Source organism: Cebus imitator, unplaced genomic scaffold (assembly GCF_001604975.1).
Source record: "Cebus imitator isolate Cc_AM_T3 unplaced genomic scaffold, Cebus_imitator-1.0 Scaffold844, whole genome shotgun sequence".
NCBI lineage: Eukaryota > Metazoa > Chordata > Mammalia > Primates > Cebidae > Cebus > Cebus imitator.
In genome coordinates, this window is record NW_016108159.1 from 190,624 (window position 1) to 198,750 (window position 8,127).

Consider the following 8,127-nt stretch of genomic DNA (forward strand, 5'->3'; position numbering starts at 1 on the left):
TCATCCATGTCCCTACAAAGGACACAAACTCATCATTTTTGATGGCTGCATAATATTCCATGGTGTGTATATGCCACATTTTCCGTGTCCAGTCTATCATCGATGGGCATTTGGGTTGGTTCCAGGTCTTTGCTATTGTAAACAGTGCAGCTGATACTTTTGAGTGCTTGCTGTTTGTTAGGTGGTGTGCTAGCTGCTTTCCATGTTAATTTCATCCTCTGCAATGAAAAGTAGTTAGGGTTTTTATATTTTATAAGGTTGAATACAATAGATTGCAGGTGTTGGGATTGAAGACCATGTCCAGTCTGTCAAATTTCAAAATTCTTGTTCTTTTTTCACAACTTTGTGCTTGCAGAATCAGAAACAGGCAAGTGGTAGTGACCACGATGAATTGAGTGGTACAACATTTAAAAAGCAGTTATGAAAATTACTTAGCATAGCGTTTATAGAATTCTTAATGAAAGGAAAAACAATGAAATTTATTTATATTTCAATCTTAATATTTAAACTTAAATTTTTATATTTCACTAAATTATACAATTCTTACCATAGCACATAATACTATGTGTTTTGTATTTTTAGAAGTGACATAAGATTTCCTTCTTAAAGTTTTATTTTTAGTTGACATTTAATAATTGTACACATTTATGGAGTGCAATGTGATGTCTTGGTATATGTATACATTGTGTAATGATCAAATCAGGATAATTAGCAAATACATCATACCAAATATTTTTTGTATTGGGAACATTCAAAGTCCTTTCTTCTAGCTATTTTACATATAGAATTCATTATAGTTAACTGTCATCACCCTACTGTACACTAGAACAGCAGAACCTCTTTTTCCTCCAGATAGAAGATTACCAAGGAAATATAGAACTGAACAATGTTGTAGACAAAATAGACCCAACACACATATACAGAACATTCCACTCAACAGCAGCAAAAATAATCATTCTTCTCAAGTGCACATGGAACATTCTCCAAGATATCTCGTAGTTGAATTTTATATCAAGTCTTAACACATTTAAGAAGGTCAAAATCAGTCTAAGTATCTTTTCTGATCACAACTGGATGAAACGAGAAATCAATAATAAAAAGAAAATAAGAAAATTCACAAATACATGGAAATTAAATAACACAGTTTAAAACAATGATTAGATTAAATAAGAGATTGAAGATGAAATTAGAAAATATGTTGAGACAAATAAAACCAAAACACAACACAGCGAAACATAAGATGCAGCCAAAGCAGTACTAAGAAGGAAGTTTATAACAATAAATGGTTTATTGAAAGAAGAATAAAGAGGAAAGATCTCCAGCAAACAAACTTTCTCCCTGGAGGAACTTGATAAAGAAGAACAAACTAAAGTCAAAGGTAGCAGAAGGGAGTAATAATGAAGGTTATAGCAGAAGTAAATAAAATAGAGAACAGAAAAACAATAAAATTTTAAAAACCAAAGAGTTGTTTTTTTTGAAAAGATCAATAAAATGGACAGGCCCATAGCTAGACTAATAACAAAAAAGAAAACATTCAAATAATACAATCAGAAATGAAAGAAGGGAGAGTTATAGGAATTATTATGAACAGTTAAATGCTAATAAATTGGATAACTCAGAAGAAATTAGAAATTCCCTCAAACATGGAACCTACTGAGACTGCATCAATAAAAAATAGAAAGCCCAACATACCAAAAAACAAATAATGACATTAAAAGAATAATAAAAAATATCTCAACAAAGAAAAATCCAGGACCATGTGGCTTCACAGATAAATTCTGTGAAACATTAAAAAAAAATTTTTTTTTGAATTGTACTTTAGGTCCTGGGTAAACATTTAAAAATTTTAAAAAATTATTATCAACCTTTCTGAAAGTCTTTTAAACAACAGAAGAATAAGGAATACTTACAACCTTATTCTATGAGGCAAGCATCACCCTGATACCAAAGCCGGAGCCAGATACCAGAAGAAAAGAAAACTACAGACTAATATCCTTAATGAATATAGATGCAAAAAGCCTCAAAATGATATTAGCAAGCCAAATAAAAAATGCATTAAAAGAATCATATACCATGACCAAGTAGGAGTTATGCCTGTGATACAAGAATGTTTCCATATATGCAAATTAATCAATGTGATAAACCACATGAGTAGAATGAAGGATAAAAATTACATGGTCATCTCAATAGATTAAAAAACTTTTGACACAATTCAACACCTCTATATGCTATTTTCAACAAATTAGCTGTAGAAAGAACTCATGTCAACATAATAAAGGTGATATAGGAAAAACCCACAAATTAACATATGCTCAATGATGAAAAGCTGAAAGATTTACTCCTAAGATGAGGAACAAGAGAAGATGCCCACTCTTGGCTCTCCTATTCAACATAATACAGTCATTCCTCAGTATTCTTGAAGAATTGGTTTCAGGACCTTCACAGATCCCAAAATCCATGATTGCATTTGTATAAACCAAGAATGACCTATCTGAAAAGCAAATTTCAAAAAATACTTTGATTCACAATTGCATAACAAATAAAATACTTAGAAATAAATGTAAGGAGGTAAAAGAGTTGTACACTCAAAACTACAGAACATTGACAAAAAATTTTAAAAATCAGAAATAAATGGAAACACATCTCATGTTCGTGTATTGGATAAATTGATATTATTAAATGTCCGTACTTCCCAAAGATATTTAAAAATTCAATGAAATCTCTATCAAAATCTCAGTAGCATTTTTGTATGGAATAAACAATTCTCAAATTCAGTTGGAACCACAAAAGACCTTAAATAGTCAATCAATTCTGAGCAAGTAGAAAGCTGCTAGTATCCTGATTACATAATGTGTTACAAAGCTACAGTAACCAAAACAGTATGGTACAGGCATAGAAGTAGACATATAGAACAATGGAACATAATAGCTAAAAAAAATATCTTATGCCAATCTCACACAATGTGGAAAGATGGTCTCTTTGGATCATGGTGTTAAAAAAATTGGATAGGAATAGAAATCACAGGAATTGAAATCTGGATCTCCAAAGAGATGACTATATTCCCATGTTTATTGCAACGTTATTCACAGGCCAGATGTGGAAATAACCTCAGTGTCTGTTGATGATGAAATACTATTTAGCTTTATAAAAGAAGGAAATCCTGATGTTTGTGACAACATAGATGTACCTGGAGGACATTAGGCTAAGTGAAATAAGTCAGATCACAGAAAGACAAATACTTCATGATCTCAGTTGTACTGTATGTGGAATCTAAAATTGTCATACATATAGAAGCAGATAGTAAGTAGAACGGTAGTGGCCAGGGGCTGAGGGAAGGCAGAAATGGGGGGTTTGTTGGTTAAAGGGTACAAAGTTTCAGTTATGTGTAATAAATAAGATCTCTAGGTCTAATATATAATACAGGGCCTGTGATTTTATAATCAAGTTTGCTAAGAGGGCAAATCTTCATTAAATGTTCTTACCAAGAAAAGGAAAGAAAAGCAAAGGGGGCAGGAGGAATCTTTCAGAGGTGAATGATAAGATACGGCATTGAGAGCAATAATGTTTTGATCATTTCATGGGTGCATACTTGTCTCTTAACACATTAAGTTGCATACATTTAAAATCTACAGGTGTTTTTAAAGCCACATAAACATTGGTATAAAAGTAGTATCCATTATATCAAAATTGAGTATTTTTCCTGTCTGCAGTCTACAATATATTAATTTATTAAAACATCAAACACTCCATCATGCCCACCATATTTCCAGAAGTAATCTGTACCCTGAACATATACTGATCAATGAAACACAACCTTTCATAATAAGGGATTTAATGATTTTGGAGGTAAAACACATCCGTGAAAAGGGACTTTAAAAAGGAACTATAGTCTCTGAAATATAAATCTGTGCAGTGTACAGTGGGAGTCCTACAGAGGGGCACAGAGGAAGTGGATCAGAGAAATAGAGGAGTATCCCAGTCAGTAAAACAAAAACAAGAGAGCTGCCTCTTCTGTGTTAATGTGAGGTTGTTTACTTGTGCATGATGCCTACTTTCATCTTTGAGTTCACATCCTTAATTCTGTCAATATAAGCCTAAATGAAATAAATCTTTACCCTATAAAGGACAACAATTGTCAGGTACATACTTTCAGGCCTTTCTCTGGCGAAACAGGTACAAAATGGAAACAAAAAAACAATGAATACAAAGTTACAGTTAGATGGAATAAATTCTGGTGTTCTATTGGACAACAGGATAACTGTAGTCTACAATAGTGTCTCGTATACTTCAAAATAGCTAGAAGAGAGGATTTGGGCAAATGTTTTCATCACAAAGAAATGACAAGTATTTGAGGTGATGGATATACTAATTACTCTGATTTTATCCTTACACAATGTATATGTGTATCAAAGCATCACATCCTACCCCCAAAATATATACAATTTTCCTGTGTCAATCAAAAATAAAATTAAAATTAAAAAACAGTTTGAGAACCTACATTAAAAATCAGTCATTTTTGTATTTGATACATTTTGCGAGTATTACCAAATAAAGTCCAATAAAGCTGTGAGGTCAGCTTAGGGGCTAAGGGTAACATATTTCCCTGTGAACATTATGAAATTATTCATTAAGAAGTCCAGAATGTTCTGGTACTAGAAGTTCCTAAAAACAGCAATGATTAACTACAAAAACATTATCTAAGTAAAGATAATGTGAGGACAGCAATAGCCTGTATTCATTAATTTATCATGAATTTTCCCAACTAATAGCTCAGAAAGTAATAGCTATGTTTTATTGGGCAATGATCAGATTAGGAATCATCTACATTCATACAATAAATATTTATTGAGCACCTGCTGGACACCAGGTTCTAGGCTTTATACCAAATTCCAAGGTCACATATGACAGAGGCTCTGTCATGTGTAACAGTGACCTCTCAGATTAATGAAAATATAGAGATAAACATAATTACTGGGTTATTAGGAGAACTGTAACTGAAGTAAACACAGTGGACACTAAGAACACAGTAGACACGAAGAACTCAAATTTTCTAAACTGTTTCTCATCATTTATGAGATAGTTGCCATTATAATTCCCATTTTCTAGATGAAGAAGTCTAGAAACAGAATGGTGCCAGGAATATAGCAGGCACTCATGATTTGTGGAATGCATGCAAGTTTATTTGACCAACACCAAATATCTCAAAGACAGATATTGTATTGAAGACAATTATTTTTAAATCTTAAAATTAGCATTATAAATCATTCTGTTATAAAGATACATGCACATATATGTTCATTGCGGCACTGTTTACAATAGCAAAGACTTGGAACCAACCCAAATGCCCATCAATGATAGACTGGATAAAGAAAATGTGGCACATATACACCATGGAGTACTATGCAGCCATAAAAAGGATGAGTTCATGTCCTTTGCAGGGACATGGATGAAGCTGGAAACCATCATTCTCAGCAAACTGATACAAGAACAGAAAACCAAACACTGCATGTTCTCACTGATAAGTGGGAGTTGAACAATGAGAACACATGGACACAGGGAAGGGAACATCACACACCAAGGCCTGTTGGGGGGTGGGGCACTAGGAGAGGGATAGCGGGTTGGGGGATTGGAGAGGGATAACATTAGGAGAAATACCTAATGTAGGTGATGAGGCGATGGATGCATGTGTATACCTATGTAACAATCCTGCACAATCTGCACATGTACCTGAGAACTTAAAGTATATTAAAAAAATTAATAGAGATTTTAGAAGAGTTTTAGGCTTATAGAAAATGAGCAGAGAGTACAGAGAATTTCCATATACCCCCACACACTCCCCTCATTATTAACATTTGCATTAGGGTGGTACACTTATTGCAGTTGATGAGCCAATATTGATACATGATTATTACCTTCATAGATTATATTAAGGTTTCTCTTTGTGTTCTAACACTTCTAGGGCTTTTGACAAATGTATTGCATGTATTCATGTTTACAGTATCATCAGAATACTTTCACTGTCCTAAAGATCATCTGTGTTCTACCTATTCACCCCTCCCTTCCTCCCCAGAAACATCAATCATTGAACATTTTGCTCTCTCCATAGCATGTGCTATAGTTGGAATCATGCCATATATAACCCTTTCAGATTGGCTTCTTCAACTTAGTAATATGCATTTATGCTTTCTCCATGTTTTTGTGGCCTGTTTTTTTTTTTATCATTGAATATAACTTTATTGTATAGATGTACCACTATTTGTTTATTCATTCACCCATTGAAGAGTATTTTGGCTGTGCTATGATTTGAATATTGGTCACCTCCAAAACTTATGTTGAAATTTAATTCCCAATGTTGCAGTACTGGGATCAGGGAAGCTTTAAGAGGTGATTAGGTCATGAGTGCTCTGCCCTCATGAATGAATTAATCCATTCACAGATTAATGGATAAATGGGTTATTATGGGAGTGAGACTGGTGGCTTTATAACAGGAGAAGGAAAGAGCAGAGCTAGCCTGCTCAGCTTTCTCCCCATGTGATGCCCTGCGTTGTTTTGGAACTCTGCAGAGTCCACATCAGCAAGAAGACCCTCACCAGATGTGGCCCCTTGACTTTGGACTTCTCAGACTCTATAACTAGAAAAAATAAATTTCTTTTCTTATAAATTACACAATTTTAGGTATTATGTATAAGCAGCAGAAAATTGCCAACACTTCCAAGTTTTGTCAATTATGAATAAAACTAGTACAAATATTTGTGTACAAATTTTTGTGTGGATATAATTTTCATGTCATTTGGGAGTTCAATTGCTGGTTTGTATGATATGAGTATGTATAGTTTTCTAAGAAATCGCCACACTATTTTTCAAGGTAGCTGTACCACTTTCCCTTCCCACCAGCAATGAATGAAAGTTTCTGTCACTTCATATCCAGAATTTGGCAGTGTTTTGAATTTTAGCCATTCTAATACGTTTATAGTGGTTGTCTTATTGTTGTTTCTATTTGCAATTCCCTAAAGACATACATCATTGAGCATCTTTTTATATGCTTATTTATTACCTATATATCTTGTTTGATAGGTATCTGTACCTATATTTTCCCCATTTTTAATTGGGTTGTTTGGTTTTTTATTATTGAGTTTTAAGATATCTTGGTATATTTTTTTATACTAGTTCTTAACTGTATATGTATTTTGCAAAGATTTTCTTCTCTGTATGTGTTTTTTATTCTCTTAAGAATGTGTTTAGTAGAGCACAAGATTTTATTTTTCATAAAGCCTGAAATCAATTTTTTTCTTTCAGAGATTGTACATTTGGTATTATATCTAAAATATAATCACCAAACCTAAGGTCATCTAGATTTTTTTTTCATGTTATCTTCTAGGAGATTTATAATTTCATGTTTTACATATGAACAATTACATGGGTTAATTTTGATAAAAGATTTAAGGTGTGTGTCTGGATTCATTTTTTGCATCTAGAACTGCATGTGGCAATTTAGTTGTTGAGAAGTCTATCCTTTCTTCATTGAACTGCTCTGTTTTTGTCTGATGTGTAAATTAATCCTCACAGAACCATTATGAGGTATCCTCAAACATGAGATAGTTGATGTGATTTTCCTAATTCCACAATAGAAGCAGAAGCACTTGCTGAAGCATATCAGGTAATGTGCTGAAAGTCGTGCTGCTGGCAAAGGGTGTGGTGGGATTTGAACCCAGGTGGCCTGACACTGTGCCAGTGCTCTTTAACTTACTCACACTGAGCAGATGGTGCCTTCGCAGTTTTGAAGTGAGGTAAGCCAAGTAAACCAGTATCTTCTGTGATCTGCTACAGGGGCCAGGTAAGAAGCCTGTTATTTGAATGCCCGATGTTCTCTCTGGCCCACAGGACTTCCTCATGCTGTTCCTCTCCCTGGAAAACTTTATCACCCACCTTCCACTCAGCTAACTGCCACTCAGCCTTCATGTCTAAACTTACTAATCTCTGACTTTGGGAAACTGCACCGCCTAAACAAGGTTACGGTTTCCTGCCATGTGCCATCAGAGCCTGCTGAATTCTGTCCATTATAGCATATTCATCACGAGTGAAGATTATTCACTTGTCTTATACCAGGCCCAGCAGACCGTGAATTCC